Source organism: Leiobunum rupestre, chromosome 11 (assembly GCF_980474605.1).
Source record: "Leiobunum rupestre chromosome 11, qqLeiRupe1.1.hap1, whole genome shotgun sequence".
In the NCBI taxonomy this organism is placed as follows: Eukaryota; Metazoa; Arthropoda; class Arachnida; order Opiliones; family Sclerosomatidae; genus Leiobunum; species Leiobunum rupestre.
This window is the reverse complement of record NC_143394.1, coordinates 19,260,493-19,283,376: the sequence shown is the minus strand read 5'-3', so window position 1 is coordinate 19,283,376 and position 22,884 is coordinate 19,260,493. Positions and strand designations below refer to the sequence as shown.

The 22,884-nt window shown below is 36.2% G+C and overlaps 1 protein-coding gene across 4 annotated transcripts in view; it reads right to left on the bottom strand.

Moving 5' to 3' along the window:
* Positions 1-22,884, bottom strand: part of LOC149921937 (ras-specific guanine nucleotide-releasing factor 2-like) — a 108,047-nt gene that overhangs the window by 43,785 nt on the left and 41,378 nt on the right. The window lies entirely within an intron of this gene.

The following is a 22,884-nucleotide window of genomic DNA, read 5'->3' as shown; positions in this document are numbered from 1 at the left end:
TTTCGGGGCAAAGTGTAATCACTGCGTTCACAGTTTCTTGGAATTAGGGAAAAAACTTTTTCCAAAAAAGCCCTCTTTATATAAATTTTTTCAATTTGCTTTAGTATCGGGTGGGATTCGAACCCGAGCCCTAATGCACGACCGGTGAGCGTTCTACCACAAATTGTTAAAATTAGGATAGCCAAATTTATATAAGGGAAAAATAATAATATGTTATTATATCTACTTGGTAACAATGACTATGAGCCAATCAAATGAGCCCGTTACCTCATTGGTTCCCTAAAGCCTACGTCTTACGTCTTCAGACATGATGGTGGTTTCTTTTAGCTTGTTCTCGGACTAAAGGTGTACTCTTTTAACCCTAAAACGAAATATTCGCCTGTTCCAGGGCTGAGGACTTTAGGGCTACTCTTTTTACTCCTTCCGAAAAGGAAGTGTAAAGAGAGTAAATCGGAGGCTGCCGTCTGCTAGCCAGAATTTATCCGCAGCCATTTTGGGACTCGAACTATTCGCCACCTCAGAATCGTAGTAAAATGACGTCATTACCCTCCTCCGAAATAATAACAATAGTAATAATTTATAATAATCAGCTAGGCTAATACCCAAGGCCCAAGTCATCGAGCAACTTCCAATGCCTTTAATTCAGGTCACCCGGTTACAATTTGTAGGAGGGTGGTGGAAAGCATTTCATTCCACGCGAGCCAACAGCTCCCTACACTCACTATTAACCTCTACAAGATTTTATGGGAAGGGCCAACCGAAGAACTCAGGGGAAAACCCCTTTAATCAGTGATGAGAGAACTCGCGAACTCAACGCGGAAGGAGTGGTTTCGAGTGCCACAAGCTGGGATCGAACCCGGCTCTTCTTGCTGCGAGGCGAAAGTGCTAACCACTCCGCCACCCCACCAGAACACGCGCATTGAAACCACCTTAAAGTATAAATAAATCCGTTCTTGGTTATGGGTTTTCGACCTTAAAAGACAGGTTGGCAGATTACAAAATATAGGGGTAAGAGCTGCAAAGTGTGTTTCGATTTCAATCTTATCGAGTTCGCTGACCGAGTACGAAAATTAATGTTCAATCCTAGAAATCAGATATCGCGATCATCTAGCTAGCTATAGCGTTAACTCAAAATGCAACGCCGGCGAAACATTTTCACTGAGTCTCGGAGATTCCCTTTGTTACTATTTGTACATTTTAAAACACGAGATCAGCATTCTATAGATAATTCTGGTTGAAGGCTTCGGATTTAATAGACTATTATAGCAATTCATGAAAATTTAAAAACGCGAAAGTCTACGTCAAATTGGTAGATTTGATCATGGCGTCTGAATCTGTAGATACAACTGAAACAGCAGATCATCCTTTCATTATATTAATAGCTCAGGTGACCGACGACTGCTGGTGATTGAATAGGATCAAATTTTAGCAAAACAATACTATACCTTCTTCGCTGTATAGAATTTGGTATAATTCTGCAGCACTCATTTTGAAAAACTTAATTAAGTTATTTATCTGTAAATACTTTAGATAGGCACCAATTAAAATTTTGGTTTTGTACAATATCAATATTTAAAAAAATAAAACATTCTATAAAACAACTTTTTAAATATATTTTATGATTCTTCATTTGGCTAAGATCAAAGTGTAGTATCTTTCGCATCAGCTGTGAAACATTCACATATAAATTATTATCATAATTAACGTAACATCCCTAAGTATGACATTGGGAAAAATTTTTACTACATCCTTTCTTCACAATGACAATAACAATAAAAAACTCGGTAGCGGCGCCTTTAACTACTCTAACCCAACTTCCGGTAACTTGTTATTCCGAGAATTTCGCGCGCGATTTTGAATACCGCCATTTTTTGGCTTAATGTGTATTTAGCCGCAATATGGTTACGCAACAGACGAAATGTTTTTGGAGTACTATATGATTGGCTGAATTTGAACTCTGACTCCTTTTGGATGACCATTGACCAATAAAAAAATACCAATCACAAAGAGTGTTAAAATTCCGGGTTACATTAGTTGCAGAGTTGCTAGTCGTTTAACTGATTAATTTTTGTTGAAAACAGGATGTAGTAAGAAAAATGCATGAGGCTTCAAGTGTCATACTTAGGGATATTAAGAGCTAGAGCAAAAACACGAGAACCACCAATGGTCTAGAGAGTGAGGAGTAAAAACGCGAACAAGTAAAGAGACCAAGAAGTGGGGGAGAAAACTAAGCTTTATTGGGGAAAAATATGCGGTACTTCAGCGGTACTTCAAGGCGAAAAACTTTATTAGGACTAACCGACAATTTGAAAATGTTTAAAAATATATTAGGGATATTATGTTACTTATATTATTAGTACTAGCAAGAATGTATTTATTTATACTACTAACATAGACATTTATACAAAAACGTCCGTTTAAAGGAACCTATGAGATACCAGCCTGATTTTACTTTAAATTTCTTATTTAAATAGCTTCCAACCCTTTCGTTGTAGTTTCTACGTTAACCTGGGCGCCCCTCGCGGAAAATTATATTTAGTATAGTTTTTGCATTGAAGCCAATATAAAAATGAGCGTGGCACTGAACGCTAATAGTTTATAGCATGGTTTATAGCGGGAAAATCCTTGTTCACGGAATTCCGGCGATTGGGTTGGCCGCTATTGCGCGAGTTGGCCGTGCACTGCCAAAAAGAACCAACTTCGACGTAACTTAAACCTAGTAGAAACTAAATGAAAAAATGGTTCGCTAACACGCGCTACTACTGGCTTTTAACGTAACTAGCGCCAATCCCCTCTAGTGCTCGGAATTGTTTATTCATTATCCACAAATTTTCCGATTTATTTTAAAAAAGTTGTTAAAAACAATATCATTTTAACTTATTTAATTATGTTTTTTACGCAACCAAGCATTTATTTGAATAAAAGTGGCATTTATTTAAATAATTGTTTGTTTTATTTAAATAATAGGCTTGTTCCCTTTCGATTATGTAAACATTTTCCAATTTTTATTCAACTATTGGTTATTTAAATAAATATTATTTAAATATCGCCGAGCTTATTTGATTCATGGATAAAAATTAATCGAGTGCCGAACACTACTAGTAGGGCCGCACTAGCAGATTCCCTAGAATCCGGTCCCTTCAAAAGTGCGTGCCCTAACCTTATATTGCCTTCTCGGTATAGCGGCCCTGACGTCCAATTTCTGTAAAACCTGGCGGCAGAAATGTGAAATTCATCGATCAACGGAAGTGCATATTCCCTTTAAGCGTTAGTGAGACAACTCGAAAGCTATAACGAAACTAAGTTTGGTAGAACGCGAAAGGGAAGTTGCGAGGAATATGTTGAGGCTGGAAAGAGAGAAATCGAAAAAGAAACTTGGTCCTGTTTAGTAAATAGAAGAACCTTCGCCCGAGAAATAAATCGATGAGTCGCGCAACGTGACGGAATTATTCCATGAGCCGAAACAAGTTGCTAAAGATGAAAAATACAGTCCCGCGCTTAAGTCGCCACCTACTTTCGTGAAAACGACCATTTGGGGAGGATAATATTTATATGTTAATTTAGTTCTTAATTTGAATTTAATATTTAATTATTTCTTAATTTGAATTTAATATTTAATTATTTCTTAATTTAAATTTAATATTAAATTATTTTTAATTTAAATTTAAATTTAATATTATTTTTTTTAATTTGAAGTTAATATTAAATTATTTTTTAATTTGAAGTTAATATTAAATTATTTCTTAATTTGAATTTAATAATAAATTAATTCTTAATTAAATTTAACATTAATTTAATTCGTTATTAAAATTTAACATTAATTTTATTCGTTATTAATATTTAACATTTATTTAATTCATAATTAAAATTTAACATTATTTTAATTCGTAATTAAAATTTATCATTAATTAAATTATTAATTAAAATTTAACGTTAATTTAATTATTAATTAAAATTTAACGTTTATTTAGTTATTAATTAAAATTTTACGTTAATTTAATTCATAAATAAAATTTTACACTAATTTAATTCTTAATTAAAATTTTACATTAATTTAATTATTACTTAAACTTTAACATTAATTAAATTCTAACTTAAAATTTAACATTAATTGAATGACTTTTATATTTAACCTCCAGCCCCACTAGAGAGACTGAGGCTCCATATTCCTAGAATCAGGAATCCATAACGCTACTTGGAATGAATAACGGCTTTGTTTCCCCGCCATTGTGACGGAACATAGTAGGCGGAGCTTATAAGCCGAGAGTGTTAGCTCCTCCTCTCATAAAACCACGTGACTAATGTGTCGTTTGCTCAGTCGTCTGTTTGCTAATTAGATAATAATAATAATAATAATCAAGGTCTTTGGTGGAGTGGATTATAATGTTATAAAGTTATAAAATAACTTAAAAACGGTTGAAAGCACAAAGCAGTGGTTTCGGGAATGAACATATTTTTAGAGAACGGAATTTTTAATATTCCCTCCGCGCCCGTTTAAAGACTGTATTGAGTTCATGCATGGACTAATTAATTAGTCCATGGTTCATGCAAGGAAAAGACCAAATGGTTTAAACAGTTTGTGCCGAACACTATGGAATACATGTTTGAAATCCTATCATGATAGGATTGCCTTTAATTTGTTGGATGTTATGATGACTCTCACAGTATTTTGATAAAAATTTGCTTCACTCCACGCTTCTAAATCTGAGCTGTTAGGCCTTTGTTCAGGTTTGGAGGAAAATAGACTTCATCTTTACGGACCATTATTATCGCCTTTTTCTTTGAAGCTTGGTTACAAACCACTATTTTTTCTAAATCATGAATTGGTTTTAAAGACTCATCTATCGCGGATTCTAATACCGGAAAAACATGTAAATAGACTATTCCATTTTTTCCCGATGATGAAAACTAGCAGTCGACTAACAAATAACCTGTTTATTTTTAATAACGTATCAAACGCGAGAGCTTTCACGTCACCGAATTTTACGTCATTTAAGGCGGCCAAACCCATAATGATCCGCCACAAAATACTACCGGGGATATGTGGAGATATTAATTCCAAGTAGCGTTATGGATTCCTGCTAGAATAGACAGCGACGAAGCCCTCTACATACTCTCCCTCTTTACTATACCCCACTATACCCCGGTAATCAGTTTGAAGAGGGGTTTGCAGATATCCAATGACCGCTCTACCACCTTTGCCAATGGTGTCAACTAAAACGAAATTTATGAAATTTTTCCCTTTATCGGAGTATAACAATGGCGCCATCTAAGTTGCGCCGTACTATAAAGGCGTCTTCTTTTCAATAAGCACGTTAGTGCTTTAGGGAGGCTATTTTTCCCGCTTATTTGAACATAAGAATAATAAGATTTCCCAGAAATAAGATCGTTTGGATAGCGAGCTTTGGCTTGGTTAGACAACATTATTAAAAGTTTTAAACTTAATCAAGGATACGGGTAAAGAAAATACTTCGAATTTAACGGACTTATGAGTACGACCGTAATAGTCCATGCTGAAACGTCTACAGAATAACTGAATTAGGCATTTTTATAACTTTAAAGTTTTAAAATGCGATTCTAATATTCGCCGACAGATGGCGAGACTGTCTCAAATACAATCTCCGTCCAGATCAGCGTTACGAAATGGAAAATAATATGTAAAATAGTGGATTTTTCAGGAGTTTAATGGTCAGTGTGGAAAATAGTGGACCTTATATTTTATTGAAATCGTAAAAATTATATTTTATAAAGTTCCATGCACCTGGAAATTTCATCAAATTACTGGTATTTTAGATCAACAATTTTGGCCACTAGGTTCTCTCGTATCTGCATCCCGTTACCTAGACAACAGCAAGGTTTCAACATTCAAGAGTTCAAGACCCATAAAACAATATGGCGTTTCGAAGAGCAAACTGTTTGGAGATGCAACAAATTTGAGATGTAATTTACATTATTTAGCTTCTTTAGAGAAGTTTAATTCCCAGAATTGAAGAAAATAAATAGTCAGAATTTAAATGGTTTTAAAATAATCTCAATGGAAAAAGAAAAGCCCATTTTTTTGGAAAATCCCTTATTAGGTCCAGATCAGAGCGCCATCTTTCGTGAATGAGAACTTGAGAAGCAAAGAGACAAGTCATCCCTTCTTCTACGAAGGCGTGCACGAGGCTGTATTATAGCGTAGGCTACGATTAGATACACTGGTTCGGTTTAAAGACATTGCATTTCAACTTGTACTTTTTTTGACAATTTTTTATTGAATTATGGCAAAATTTAAGTGTAATGGTACTAATCGAAAATAAGCAGTTTTCAAATTTCAATCAAACAATTTGTTTTTAGCGAGCACACGCAATATTGTTTTTATTCGTAGCTTGTTCTGGGTGTGGCTTGGGTTCGTTGCCATGGTAACGCGAATGAAATTAAGAAGCCTACGGCGATCACGTGATTATTTCGCAGGATCGTGTGGCGTTTTCCTCGTGATCTGTGACGTGCAATTAATGTCATGACTTTCAAGACTTTTCCTTATTTTCCACTACTTTTCCGTATTATCCGCTATTTTTCCATATTTCCCACTATGTTTCCGTATTTCCCGCAATTTTTCCGTATTATCCACTATTTTTCCATATTTCCCACTATTTTTCCGTATTTCCCGCGATTTTTCCGTATTATCCAATACTTTTCCATATGCCCCACTATTATTTTGTATTTCCCGCGATTTTTCCGTATTATCCACTATTTTTCCATATTTCCCACTATTTTTCCGTATTTCCCGCGATTTTTCCGTATTTCCCGCGATTTTTTCGTATTATCCACTACTTTTCCATATTTCCCACTATCTTCCCGTATTTCCCGCGACTTTTCCATATTTACCACTATTTTTCCGTATTTCCCGTGATTTTTCCGTATTATCCACTATTTTCCATATTTCCCACTATTTTTCCGTATTTCCCGCGATTTTTCCGTATTATCCACTACTTTTCCATATTTCCTACTATTTTTCCGTATTTCCCGCTACTTTTCCATATTTACCACTATTTTTCCGTATTTCCCGTGATTTTTCCGTATTATCCACTACTTTTCCATATTTCCTACTATTTTTCCGTATTTCCCGCGACTTTTCCATATTTACCACTATCTTCCCGTATTTCCCGCGACTTTTCCATATTTACCACTATTTTCCCGTATTTCCCGTGATTTTTCCGTATTACCCACTATTTTTCCATATTTCCCACTATTTTTCCGTATTTCCCGCGATTTTTCCGTATTATCCACTAATTTTCCATATTTCTTACTATTTTTCCGTATTTCCCGCTACTTTTCCATATTTACCACTATTTTTCCGTATTTACCACTATTTTTCCATATTTCCCACTATTTTTCCGTATTTCCCGCGATTTTTCCGTATTATCCACTACTTTTCCATATTTCCTACTATTTTTCCGTATTTCCCGCTACTTTTCCATATTTACCACTATTTTTCCGTATTTCCCGTGATTTTTCCGTATTATCCACTATTTTTCCATATTTCCCACTATTTTTCCGTATTTCCCGCGATTTTTTCGTATTATCCACTATTTTTCCATATTTTCTACTATTTTTCCGTATTTCCCGCGATTTTTCCATATTATCCACTATTTTTCCGTATTTCCCGCGATTTTTCCATATTATCCACTATTTTTCCGTATTATCCACTATTTTTCCGTATTATCCACTATTTTTCCATATTTCCTACTATTTTTCCGTATTTCCCGCGATTTTTCCGTATTATCCACTATTTTTCCATATTTCCCACTATTTTTCCGTATTTCCCGCGATTTTTTCGTATTATCCACTATTTTTCCATATTTCCTACTATTTTTCCGTATTTCCCGCGATTTTTCCATATTATCCACTATTTTTCCGTATTTCCCGCGATTTTTCCGTATTATCCACTATTTTTCCGTATTATCCACTATTTTTCCATATTTCCTACTATTTTTCCGTATTTCCCGCGATTTTTCCGTATTATCCACTATTATTTCATATTTCCTATTACTTTTCCATATGTCCCACTATTTTTTTCGTATTTCCCGCGATTTTTCCGTATTATCCACTATTTTTCCATATTTCCCACTATTTTTCCGTATTTCCCGCGTTTTTTCCGTATTATCCACTATTTTTTCATATTTCCTACTATTTTTCCATATTTCCCGCTATTTTTTCGTATTATCCACTATTTTTTCATATTTTCTACTATTTTTGAATATTTCCCGTTTTTTCGTATTATCCACTATTTTTCCATATGTCCCCATATTTCCACTATTTTTGCATATTTACCCATATTTCCACTATTTTCAAATATTTTGACCATTTGGTAACATTTTCGACACAAATTACCGCACGCGAACAAATAAAAGCAATTGTACAGCCCAACTTTTCCTTAATTTCTTTAACCATGATTCAATTCCTTACTATGATGAAATTACAGATAATATTAAGTCTATTTAATAATTCTTTAACCTTAAGAATAATAATCGTTTCACCTTAAGAATAATAATCGTTTAACCTTAAGAATAATAATCGTTTAACCTTAAGAATAATAATCGATTAACCTTAAGAATAATAATCGTTTAACCTTAAGAATAATAATTTTAAAAAGTAAAAATTATCCATTACATTTCAACGGTCACTTAAATAATTTTAAAATTAGGTTTCCAAATTACCAGAAGTTTATAATATATCTCTTAAAATAAAAGTATAAATCTGGGCCACTAAAATGAAACACGTACTTTCGCGGATTCCGCCACTATTTTTTCTTCCCATTCGAATTTTGAAAAATCAGCGGAAGTCTACATAGAAACATGTTTCAAGCGAATAACATTAACAATATAGGTAGAATAATACTTCGTAAGTTATATATTACACGCTTCTGGTATTACGTAATTTGTGAATGGCCCCTCGTACGTTCTCAATAATCTCCAGGTAGTTCTTGCGCTGAAATCAATCTCGATAACTAAACAAAAGTGTAATTAAACCGTAACAAGTGCAGGCTGACAAAAAGGTACTGTCTTTTTTTCTCGTCAAACAAAAGGACCTAACTAGAGAACAAACGAAAGCAAAATCAACAAAAAAAAAAAGCGAAACCACCTCCGGAAAGTTCTCGAAGCAAAAGCCAGAAAAACGCGCGTCCAATCGACTGGACTCAACGTATTTGAATATCCCCGGATGAAAACGCGTCTTCGGCAAAGATTTGGCGCGCCTAGGGCTAACCTAATATTATAACGCTTCACCTATGTTATTCCGAAATCTTTCGATGTTGATTTAGCCACTGTTATTCTTTTTGGTCGGACAAAGATATATTCCGGATGCATTAAGCAATAACATTAAATTATAACGTTACAAAATACTATATAAATATTTGTTTAACTTTTTGGGGTAGAAATAGCGTTCGAATTTGGGTAGATTGAAATTTGGACGCTGTTAAGATGCAAATGGGCTATTTATATACACGCTACAATAAATACAATTTCGCCTTTTAGTACATAAAGCGTTTAAATATTTTATAAGTCTGTAATACTGTTCCATATGTATGACGCATCCTATTCTTCACACGCAAAAGTTTCACCGAAAACTACCGTCGACAAGCGCTTTTTCGCCGTTTCGCGTCAACTCGCTTTCACGTATCCTCTTTGTAAAGCGGCACTCGCGACGCGGTAAGACTCTGAACGTAAAAGATCAAACTCAAACCGACTTTGACAACCTCGCGGCAGAGCTACATCATGTCAAAGCGAACGAAAACGACGTTTTTGCGAAAACTTTGAAAATAAGATAAAGATTGAAAAGCCCGCGGTTGTTGTAAGAGGTGAGATTTTTGCCTAGACTACGTAAACTTCAAATCAGAAATGTTTATCTTGCAGGTAGAGGAAATGGCTGGAGGCGGATTTTGCTCCCAAAAAGCGCGCATCGGGCTGAGGGAAAACTTTCTTTCTGATTGGAATGTTTCTTTCGTAAAATGGGTTTAAGCGAAAGTGAAAGGCTTAACTAATTAGTTTTTGCAATTATTTTTTCGCGATTTCTTATCTGGTTCGGCGACTTGTAAGGGGTTAATAGGCAAATTTCCGTCGTTGTAATTTTCTTATCTGTTTAAGGAGCTAATTAAGACTTGATTTATGCAGAATCACGATCCTCGCTTCGAGTAATTAATCGAAAAAACAAGTTAGGCAAGTCGCGATGGGATGATTCACATTGCACCGCGGGAATGTTTTTAAGAGGGTTCGATTACGGTTTCTTACTGTACTGATTTCGAAAATGACGCGAATATTAAATTAAATCTTTAATAATAATCGATGGATTGAAAATTGTATTGTTTGGCGTGTAAAAATGCGAAGTATTTACGAAAAAAATTTAAATTTTACCAAATTGGCAATGGCCAAAAACACATTCCGCACGATACTACGTAACGTTGCGCAACGGTCTCAACGGAAACATTAAACGTTTTCTCCTCCTTTGAGACTTACGAAACGCAGCCCAAGTTTATCTTAAACCTGGTGACAGAAATGTGAAATTGGAACTTTATATAAACGATGAAAAACTAAATTTTACAGAGAAATCGCCTGAATAAATATCAAGCGTTTGTTTCGTAATGAACTTTTAAAGCTTGGTTAAAGCAGTGCCCTTCTCTGGGATTTTGACGAATATTGACAAAGCGTCCTTCGAATATCGTACGTAACCACGGGCCGCTTACGACAGCAGTGTGAATATAAGTATTAACAAAAGTAATAAAGGGGAGAAAGTCTGGCACTTGGGTCCAACCGCACGACGTCTTATTTGAGGGGTAAAATTTTTGGGCTTCGGAAATGACTTCCCCCTCGCCTCTTTACAGGGACACAAAGGTATCGGTTGTACTCCGCCACGATGAAAAATAGTTCTCTATAAAATACGTGAATATAAAACTTTTGCTTTCGATAATTTGGTTAATTAAGTTCCTAAATAAAGTAGATATATAATAGAAACTAAAATGCGACATTTTAAAAATAATAACACGACTTTTGAAAAGTAATAAACCGTAACTAGAATCAAAGAGTATAAAAACTACGTAACCTAGAGATATAATGACGGTCGAAAGCAGTAAAGGAAGTTGTAGCAACCGGGGGGGAAGTCACTCAGTGAATTTGCACTTCAAATTTCGGTACCGCAGCGCCACTACGGCAGTTTTAAGTGGCAATCATTTTGATTTAGTTCAACATTCTTGAAAATTCCTTAAGGAATTGGTTACCTTTAGGACTTGGCAACGTTAGAGAACAAACGCCTTATTCTTCACTTTTTGAAAATAAACACCGAAACAACGAATCCACAAATTCTAACTAAAAAATCACGAAACAGTAACTAATTACTGTCACTTTTTTGAATTGACAGATATTAGACAATTAAATATCCAAAATGCCAAATTTAGCACCTCCGCAACACCGTAACTGCCATTTTTCTCCTGTTTTATTATTTATTGTACTAAATACTGCCGTAGTGGCGCTGCGGTACCGAAATTTGAAGTGCAAATTCACTGAGTGCCTTCCCCCCCCGGTTGCTACAACTTCCTTTACTGCTTTCGACCGTCATTATATCTCTAGGTTACGTAGTTTTTATACTCTTTGCTAGAATAACGCCCACTTAATTCGTGGAGAGCGTGGCGCCATCTAAGAGCAGAGATCGGGACTAATTGGTAAATGTACGATGTTAAGGCCTAACAATTTGCAAGTTTAACTGAAATGATAGCTATAGCTACGAGCTTTTTTGTTTATTTTACAATTGATATAGTAATTATTAATTAAAATCAACCGTTATCGAAGGAAATAATGGTCAGCATTTGACAGAGAGACTATTTGAAATCGCGAGGCGGTGACATGGTTACCAGGGAATAAAATTCAAAATTTTCATCTTGAGCGCGGACCGGAGTACCACAAATGCACTACTTCGCGCGTAATGCGCTATCCTTATTGGTTAGAAATATCACGTGATCACTAGCTCTTCAAAAAGGGTGTCAAGCATGGTGGAAGGTAAAATCTGAAGACAGTGATAGACTTTCTCCCCCTATTTACTTTTGGTATTAATATAAATAAGTTTAGTTTTTGTCTTCCGCTGAGCAGTGGAGGGCGCCCTCAACCGGGACATGTGGGAAAAACTGGTCAAAACCGAAAAAAATGGAAAAAACTCTTTTCATGCTAAGTTAATCATTGATATATCTATTAAGTGACTAATTTGGTCATTGCAAATAGGAAACATGAAAAAAAGAATGAATAGAATAGAAGAATATACTGCTTTTATTATTTATTTTTTATTGAATTTTGCCACTATAGGTGGAAAAAACATGGATGTTCGATTTTCTACACGGTTTTTAACAAGAACACAATAGGTGGAAAAAACCGCGGAAAAATCTAGTTTTTACCAGCCTTGGCAAAATTGTGGCAACCCTGCCCTCAACTCATATTTAGCGTGTGGAGTCAGAATGAACGCGAAGTTTGCAAATAATCAGCGATGAATGAGCGACATGATCGAATATCCAAGTATTCGTTTGCTTCCATGAGCGGAAGAGAGGAGTGTCTGAAGGGGAGCGCTTCACCGAGTACTAAATTGGCCGAGCGAAGAGTGGCGCTGACTGATGCACTCTTAAACTCTCGACAGCCTGAGATGAGCGAGTGAATGATAATTAGGGACGCATCGATATGGGTCCCGCGGATATTCGTGGCCGATAATATCGGTGGTAATGTCGGAGATCAGTGACGTAACTAGGAACTCCAAGCCCCCCCCCCCCCCGCGAAAAACGACTCGGAGCCCTTTTAAATAGCACCGATTTTAATCATAAACGTTTGGGGGCCCCCTAGTTCTCGGGGCTGCGGGGGCGCTATTTACGCCACTGCGGACGATATATCAGCCGATATTAACAAAGTTATCTATCATAACAGTAGTGTATATGATAAAATCATTGTAAAAGACGGTTCAGTACACTGCCATACCATTTTATTCTTATTTTTAATGAAAAAAGTTTACAAGAGCATATCCGAATGTCTATTTTCATTTTACGTGATACATATTTTCATTTTACGTGATACATATTTTCATTTTACGTGATACATATTTTCTATTACCAATCGAATGTCGTTGTTTTTTATTCGTTTACACTCGTAACCCCCTGTCAAAAAAAAGGTATGGTCTAGATTCTGAAGTCTAGGCTAAGGGCTCCCAGTGGTTCTAGGTTTAAAAACGTTCGTGCACGGCTTGCGCGCATTCATAAAGCATTTCGCGAAATTTATTTAAGAAATGAATAGTTGAGGATGTAGCCACTAGGAGGTGCCGATTTTGAATACCTACCTCTAAATAACGGGTATGTAATCGTCAAAAATTTGGCTTAGACCTTTGCTTATGGGGACCTTATGATAGGCTTATGATACTATAGATGGCGCGATAAGATTGGTACAATATTTTGAGGGAGGGGTTTAGGTATGACATCGTGTTAACGGGCGTAAAAGTACGTTCTTGGTACTACAAGGAAATACGAGATGTCCCAACGTTAATAGTTCACCCAAACAAGACGTCCTCGTCACGAGTGACACTCCACGAGTGGCCGCGGTTTGCTCAATCTCTAATTAAATCGCCATTGACGAGCTGGTAAACCGGGCAGATTACAAAAGGGAAGGTATTGAAGACAAGTCAGCCATCATCAATTCATCTCATAGGCTTCCCCGATTATATACGATTTTAAAGCATCCATCACGTAGCGCCATCGACGATGAGCGGCGAGGATGAGAAGTTCTCGGCCGTATAACAAATTAGGCTTAGCGCGATCTCTGGCTCTCCCTTCTCAGCGAGGACGCTTAAATTATCGATTTCTGTCCAGGCCTGCTTTCGCCAATTGTCTCTTAGCAAGAGTGATTTCGCGTCTTCTCAATTTCACGCGAGACCATAGTTGTTTCGCGGTCTTAATTCTGAGATTATTAAGAAGTCTCGGAGGATTTTGATGAGCGCCAGTAGAGCCCCCTCCCGCTCTCTGTTGTCGAGGAATGGCTCCAATATTCATTCGGAGATTAAGGCGCGTACAATAAAATACCCAGGGAGAACACGTAAACATTAACTAATTTAGCGACATACCCTTGCTGAAAATATCTTCGAATGTAAAATGTCTATGAATGTCGCTATAAATATAGAATTTTAGAAATGTTCCATTTTCCAGAACGTATAATTTCCCTGGAACACAAAATTTCGGGAATGTTAAATTTCCCTGAATGTAATATTTCCCTAAATATAATATTTCCCTGAATGTAATATTTCCTTGAATGCAATATTTCCCTGAATATAATATTTTCCTGAATGTAATATTTCCCTGAATGTAATAATTCCCTAAATATAATATTTCCCTGAATGTAATATTTCCTTGAATGCAATATTTCCCTGAATATAATATTTCCTTAAATGCAATATTTCCCTGAATGTACTAATTCCCCGAATATAATATTTCACTGAATATAATATTTCCTTGAATGCAATATTTCCCTGAATATAATATTTCCTTGAATGCAATATTTCCCTGAATATAATATTTCACTGAATATAATATTTCCTTGAATGCAATATTTCCCTGAATATAATATTTCCTTGAATGCAATATTTCCCTGAATGTAATATTTCCCTGAATATAATATGTTAAGAGCAACATTAATTCGTAGCGTTTTTCATTTGACTCGACGAAATTCGTAATTATTCCTACTCTGATGGACAAAGAATCAGAACATGTTTGGAAGATTTGAACGATTGATTCCCAATCTTAAAATCAACACTCGAATCATATTGCTCCGATCGGTCCGAGCGCATTGGAACGAAAAAACTTCGCGTGTGATCTCGATACGAAGATCAATCGAAATCGGCGCGTTTATTGACCGGAGCCGAACCGAGCGCTAAATTCGAACGTAAAAAGTTGATCCGTATCTATTAGAAGTTAATTACGAGGTAAGCTAAGAGGCGAATTACGCCTCAGACCAGAAAGAAGAAGGTTCTAGACAATTGAGCGCAACAATTGGGGAGCAGTTTTGGAAAAAAAGGGGGGGGGGGGATGGGAGGAAAGCTAATTTCCCTGCCAGCCGGGCTCACCCCTACCGCAATGCGCCAATTTTAACATTCTTTATAGCCCCTGATAGATCTGGAAACCGTAAATTTCTGGCTATGTTTCAGCCCAAGATACGACGCGGTTTGAATTGCAAAAAAGCTAGGCTGACTTTTCGAGGTGAATTACGACGCTCATAAAAACGGAAATAATGGCTTTATGTTGTTTCGTTTCGTGAGCGCCTTTTCCAATTCATCATCCCCGCGTTGGGTCAAGAACTCATTCGCGCCACTGAGAACGTGCGAAATAAATTCATTTCGTTCGTCAGTTCACGACATAAACACGAAGTTTCTAATAGACGCTTCAATAAATCATTCTCCCAGGAAATCGCCGAGAAGTAATATTTTCGAGAGTCTGGACCTGCAAGTCACTGTTAATATAGTGTTTTTTAAAATAATGGAAATTTTTCACATTTACAGCAGCAACAAGCGTTCCCTTTTAACCCGGTAGCTTTTTTGACGCATTAAGGCAAAGCAAAAACACAACGTTCTGTTTACAGGTGAAAAGTTTCCATTATTTCAACAAGCACTATACAAACAATAACTTTCGGGTCCTGGTTCTCGGAAATATTACTTCTTGGCGATTTCCTGGGAGAATGATTTATTTAATCACATATTACGTCTCACCAGAAGTTTATAATTACAACCCACCAGAAGTTTATAAAAACGTCTCACCCAAAGTTTAAAATTACGTCTCACCCAAAGTTTAAAATTACGTCTCACCAGATGTTTCTAATTACGTTTCACCAGAAGATTATAATTACATCCCACCAGAAGTTTCTAATTACGTCTCACCAGAAGTTTCTAATTACGTCTCACCAGATCAGAAGTTTATAATTACATCCCACCAGAAGTTTCTAATTACATCCCACCAGAAGATTATAATTACGTCATACCAAAAGTTTCTAATTACGTTCCACCAGAACTTTCTAATTACGTTCCACCAGAAGTTTATAATTACATCCAACCAGAAGTTTCTAATTACGTTTCACAAGAACTTTCTAATTACGTTCCACCAGAAGTTTATAATTACATCCCACCAGAGGTTTCTAATTACATTTCACTAGAAGTTTCTAATTACGTCTCACCAGATGTTTATAATTACATAACACCAGAAGTTTATAATTACGTCATACCAAAAGTTTCTAATTACGTCCCACCAGAACTTTCTAATTACGTTCCACCAGAAGTTTATAATTACATCCCACCAGAAGTTTCTAATTACATCCCACCAGAAGATTATAATTACGTCATACCAAAAGTTTCTAATTACGTTCCACCAGAACTTTCTAATTACGTTCCACCAGAAGTTTCTAATTACGTTTCACAAGAACTTTCTAATTACGTTCCACCAGAAGTTTATAATTACATCCCACCAGAGGTTTCTAATTACATTTCACTAGAAGTTTCTAATTACGTCTCACCAGATGTTTATAATTACATAACACCAGAAGTTTATAATTACGTCATACCAAAAGTTTCTAATTACGTCCCACCAGAACTTTCTAATTACGTTCCACCAGAAGTTTATAATTACATCCAACCAGAAGTTTCTAATTACGTTTCACAAGAACTTTCAAATTACGTTCCACCAGAAGTTTATAATTACATCCCACCAGAAGTTTCTAATTACGTTTCACCAGAAGTTTCTAATTACGTCTCACCAGATGTTTTTAATAGATATCTTACCACAAAACTATATCGTCTAAAAACTGAATAGTCTTTAAAGTTATTATTGAAAAGTATCATCAGAAGTTTATAGTAGCCAGAGAAGTAACCATAATTCGTCAAGGGGGGGTCGAAGTATGTGAAAGTTAAGAGGGGGCCAAGAAGGGGGTGGAAATTTAGAACAGTCAAAGGTAGGCCCAAGGAGGGAGTCTGGTCCCGGAAACCCCCCCCCCCTGGTCTACGCCACTGGGTTAAAACTTCGTAAGAGATATTATACACTTCTGATTTTACTTATCTTACGCGTGGTCAATTTTTACGGAGAACCATTTCTAGAATTGTTCTTAAATTGCATATTTTTCTCGCTAGAGGCGTGTACTTGTTAGGGTATGACGTCAGAAATTTTCCAACTAACGGATACACTAAACGAACATAATTACATACTAGATATAGTATGCTATTATAAATTTTTATAAACGCCATTAGGATAAATTACATACTAAGCATTTCTCATTTCTGATAGTAGATGGCGCGTCAGTCACTGCGTTTGCGCAAATCCAATTGCTGAAGTGCTGAAGGTACGTTAGATTGGGATCCAACTACGGCAGCGCCAGAATTCGAACCCGGGCCTCTCTTATTGCGAGGCACAGAGCTAACGGCCCTTATTTATTTTTGTTTACGCGATACCTGGTTCATCTTGGAGATATACAGGGCCGTGCAGAGGTATCCTGGGGCCCGGGGTCAAACTTACTTGAGCCCTGAAAACTTTTCCCAAGTTATCTTGATTTGCACCCCCTTCCCCCCCCCTTGAGCTTCTTTGATGGGCCCTACGGCTACGGGCCCTCCTCGTGGGCCCTTTTCGCCGGGGGCCCGTAGATTCCCCCCCCCCTCTGCACGGCCCTGGAGATATAAGAAATTGAGTTTAGTGTTTTCGACATGCCGGGGGAAGTAGCATAAAATTTAATTTATATTAAGGCTGGTTCGAATTGTTCATATATAAAGTGTTTTTATCTATTTAGGATGTAGAATGCATATTGGAAATCCTCTTATTCAATAGAATTGGACGGAAAACGTATGATTTTTCTTTTTAAATTAAAATTATTATTTTTGCTGACGAGCTGGAGTGGGAAATCAGTATTTAAATATTTATTTAGATCGAACAAAATCCACGTTTGTAGAAGGCTTAAATAACATTTAAAAAAATACTATTTAGGATTGCTCAAAAATGATTGATAAAGAAATTAGTTTAAGGTAACCTTGTAAAAGACAATTAAAAAAACGAGAAAACGAACATAAAAATTATGTAAAGAAAAATGACGTAAACAATGGCTTAGCAGTACATGTAAAAACTGAAGAAAAACACATGATCGATTGGAATTCAACAAAAGTAGTCTGCCACGACTCCCACGAGACGCTGTTTTAAGGAAGCTACCTATATAAAAGATAGGGGGAATTGAATTTGGATACAGGGACCGTAAACCTAATGGGATGGGGGGTTTTAAATTAAAAAAGTAATAATATAATGATAAACCTAAAAAATAATAGGGGTAAAAAAATGTGTAATATTTCAACAACGATGTTCTTATTGTAAATTAGTATTATTCGACGCTTGGCTGACGAAGGACCGCGGTCCGAAAGCTCCCAAATTTTAAATAAATTATATTTTTAAAAACTCCATGAAGTAGCCGTTCTTTTTAAAATATTTACAAATCTTGTAACAGCTTAATTAAAAAACGAAGTTTAACTTAATCTTGCTTAAACCTAGGAGCAACAAATACAGCACCCCACACAAGGAGAGCGCAACCCGTCAAAAGTCGTGCATTTTCTTGCGTACATTTTTCATTGGTTAGACGCTATAGCGCCTGCTGCCGTTGGAAGGAGAAAATTCGGAAATTGTCTTCCCCCCCGCCCGTAAAACGTTCAGCGTAAAGGCTCGTCCAATGAAATTTGTACACAACACTGCGTTAGCGTGTTTAAAGGCTAGCTGCGTTCTCCTGGTGTTTGTTATTCCAAGCTTAAACTAACGTTAATTTATGGGTTACGTAATATTTAAGCCTTAATAATTGCTTTTAATCCCAAATTCGATTATTAGAATTAGCATAATTGGAAGGCAACTGATACGTTTCAGGAATTAGGCCTAAATATCAGTTCGGTCCATCGCTTGGCTGCAATTAGCGAGTTCATCAACCGCGAAACAACCTGGTTTTCTTTTAAATTGAATAATGCGCTCGATGTCTATTGAAATATGTAAATTATTAGATATCATACATGCATGTTTAATTTTTAGGTTTTTAGGTTTAATTAATCTTTTAGGCTTAGTTAGGTTAGGTTTGGTAGGGGTTTTAGATTTAAGCAGATTAGATTTGAGGGATTAATTATGTATTGTAAAGTAGTTTGTGTGTTTCATTAGTTTTATTAGATAAGGTGTGAAGGTTTATTAAGTTGCGTTAGGTAAGTTTGAAGGTTTAACTAGGTTGGGTTTTTTAAAGTTTGAAGGTTTAACTAGGTGAAGTTAGGTAAACTTTGAGGTTTTATTAGGTTTGGTTAGGTAAGTTTGGAGGATTAACTAGGTTGAGTTAGGTAAGTTTGGAGGATTAACTAGGTTGAGTTAGGTAAGTTTGAATGTTTAATTAGGTTGAGTTAGGTAAGTTTGAGGGTTTAACTAGGTGGGTTAGGTTAGTTTGAGGGTTTAACTAGGTGGGTTAGGTTAGTTTGACGGTTTAACTAGGTGTGGTTTGGTACGTTTAATGGTTTAACTAGGTGTGGTTTGGTACGTTTAATGGTTTAACTAGGTGGGGTTAGGTACGTTCGATGGTTTAACTAGGTGGGGTTAGGTACGTTTGATGATTTAACTAGGTGGGGTTAGGTACGTTTGATGGTTTAACTAGGTGTGGTTTGGTACGTTTAATGGTTTAACTAGGTGGGGTTACGTACGTTCGATGGTTTTATTAGGTTTGGTTAGGTAAGTTTGGAGGATTAACTAGGTTGAGTTAGGTAAGTTTGAATGTTTAATTAGGTTGAGTTAGGTAAGTTTGAGGGTTTAACTAGGTGGGTTAGGTTAGTTTGAGGGTTTAACTAGGTGGGTAAGGTTAGTTTGACGGTTTAACTAGGTGTGGTTAGGTACGTTTAATGGTTTAACTAGGTGTGGTTAGGTACGTTTGATGATTTAACTAGGTGGGGTTAGGTAAGTTAGAAGGTTTAACTAGGTTGTGTTAGGCAAGTTTGAAAGTTTAACTAGATTGAGTTAGTTAAATTTTGAGGTTTTATTAGGTTGAGTTAATATAGTTTTGAAGATTTAATTAGGTTGGGTTAGGTAGGTTTGCACGATTAATTAGGTTGGGTTCGCAGTTTTAATTAAATTAGGTTTTAGAACTAATTAGGGTAGATTTTGTAAGTTAATTAGTTCGTTACTTAAGGTTTGTATGTTTAGTTAGCTTTGAAGGTTTAATTAGGTTGAGTTAGTTAAAGTTTGTGTGTATAAATAGTTTTGTAAGTTTAAAGGATGCAGTTGTCTTCAAGTATTCTGCTTTTTAAAAAAAAATAAACATTCTAGAAAATAAATGTGTACTTACAGTAAACAATACCGCTTTTGAGAATTCCTTGGAAATCAGTTCATGATAGTACGGATATGTCACTTATGAAGAACTGACTGAAGTACATTTTGTATTACACTTACAAAGGAGACGACCAGAGGTGTTACACACCGATTTCGTTCAAACTCCGGGGATTGGTAGACCTTCATGTAACTTGAAAAATCCTAAAGGGAATTTATTCAATGGGCAACGGTTTTGCCATGGCAACGAAAAATGTTTTTGACAACATAAAATTGAAATTTTTCCTATTTAAGCCATATCGGTTCATTTTCACCCATTTGGTTCAAATTGAACTAAATGTGATCAATTTTGATTTTTTTCGTCAATTTTAAATTTTTTTTTATAATTTTGGTATTTTAATTTTTTTAAATTTTGTAAAATGTTTCACAGGAATCGGTCCAAATCCCATGTTATTTTCAATGGGAAAATTTTAATTTTATGTTGACAAAAACATTTTTCGTTGCCATAGTAAAACCGTTGCCCATTGAATAAATTCCCTTTAGGATTTTTCAAGTTACATGAAGGTCTACCAATCCCCCGAGTTTGAACAAAATCGGTGTGTAACACCTCGGGTCGTCTCCTTGTTAGAACACATTATATACTTCAATTATCATTTATACATCCTTTCTATTAACGCCTATTAGCAGCCTAGTAAAAAGTTTTTTTTTATATATTTTATGTAACATACTATTATTTATATCATAAATACATCCCTAATCCGGGTGTGGGTTTTGTGAATTATCTTGTAATCCAAAAGCCACTGTGGCGTACTTATAGTTAATTATATTACTTATGTTCTTAGCTTAATTGAAAATCCAAGCGTTGCTTAGTAGCCTGATTGAGATAATTATTGATTATAGCAAGCTGTCCACTACAATTCAAACCGCGAGCTAATTTGAAACGGAAATTGCCTTATCGATAACAACAGCGATGATAATACGTCAAGAAAACCTGTTGGTACTACACTATGATCTTAGCCAAAACTACGACAAGCTAAATTATAGAGTAGTGTCAGTGCTACATGAAGCAACGTCACCCATGCTTTTTCCTAAAGAGAAAAAAACGCGACTAAAATGGCGGCCATGGCCAAAGCTACGAGGTGATACTACTCTAATAACAAAAAGTTAAAATGTGTTTATATTTCTTGGGCCTAAATGTAAAAAAAAACCACCCAAAAAAAGACTACAGCCAAATTAAACCTTCCTTGGGGCAATTTCGCGGAGCCAAATTGGCTCAGCCAATTACACAAATTATTACAACGACAATTGCCACATCTCCCTAAAACAGTAGTTACGCGAAATATTTATCGATGGTTAACAAAAAAGAAAACCACAAAGACTATTAAATTTCCAATTCTTCTACTGATTTGTCAGTATTGTTTAAGTTTAAAACGATTAGATGTCATAGCTGCGTTTGGGAAAAACGCTATCATACTCGACTGAAGCCCCCCTACGTTGAGTTCCTACGTTACCAGGTCCTGAATGTCAAATTGTCGTTCCAAGGGTAACAAATTTTCGATTTCCGAAAATTATTATGGCCTTAAACTTACTGTTTGTCGAAGGAATATATTTATGATAAATTAAAAATGTTAATAATCTTTAAATCAAGTTGGACCTATCTAAAAATTACGAAAAAAAAAACAAATAAAATAATATTAAAAGTTATATTTTTAAAAAGTATTTCGGCAAATTAGAAAATAATCGTACATTGTCGTAGAGCCAAAAATTTTGTTAGATATTATCGACGTTTACGATAATTATCGTACGTCTGGGAACTCTGAGGCATGCTTTCTTGAGTTAAATCTGCGAGTCCCTTTAAATAGTGTTTATATAAGTTCGTCCGACAACCGTAGGTCTTAGATAATAAAAGAGAACAGAATCATAAAGCAAGGCCCGAAATCCAATTCAGAAACGCAAATTTATCTCCGGAAATGGAAAAATGTATTCAGACAACATTGACAATTTGTACAAAACCCCCATTGTGTACCTGTTGCCCCCCCCCCCTCGCGGGTGCCGACGGCGGGGGAAAGTCGGACCCCCCCCCCCCCGATTTAGGGGAGGGTACGGGGGGGCGCAAAAGCAAGCATTACACCCTTTCTTCATACCGCGGCCAGCGCCCCGCAGCGGCCGGGGGGAGCGACGCGCGCATTTTGTTTTCTGTCGCTGACATCCCTATAGCAACATCATCTCCATCTTCTCCATCCTTTACCTTACGCTATTTCTGTTGGTAACCGTGGCAACGAAGGTAGTATCTCGTATCGATTCCTAGTAACGCGTTCGCAGTGACCCCCCGCGGCCCCGGAAACCCGGCTGCCGGCCTCCGCGGACGCAGACTGCCTGGTGACGACTATTTTCGCAACGGTTCTGGCTGCCGCTGAACTCGCAAAGAGTGCCAATTTAGACACAGTTTTCTTTCCTAACTTTTGCCTCCGATTCTCTTCTTGTTTTTTTTTCCAAGTCATCATTTACGATTTACTCTAAATAAAGATAGGATTCGTCCGGAC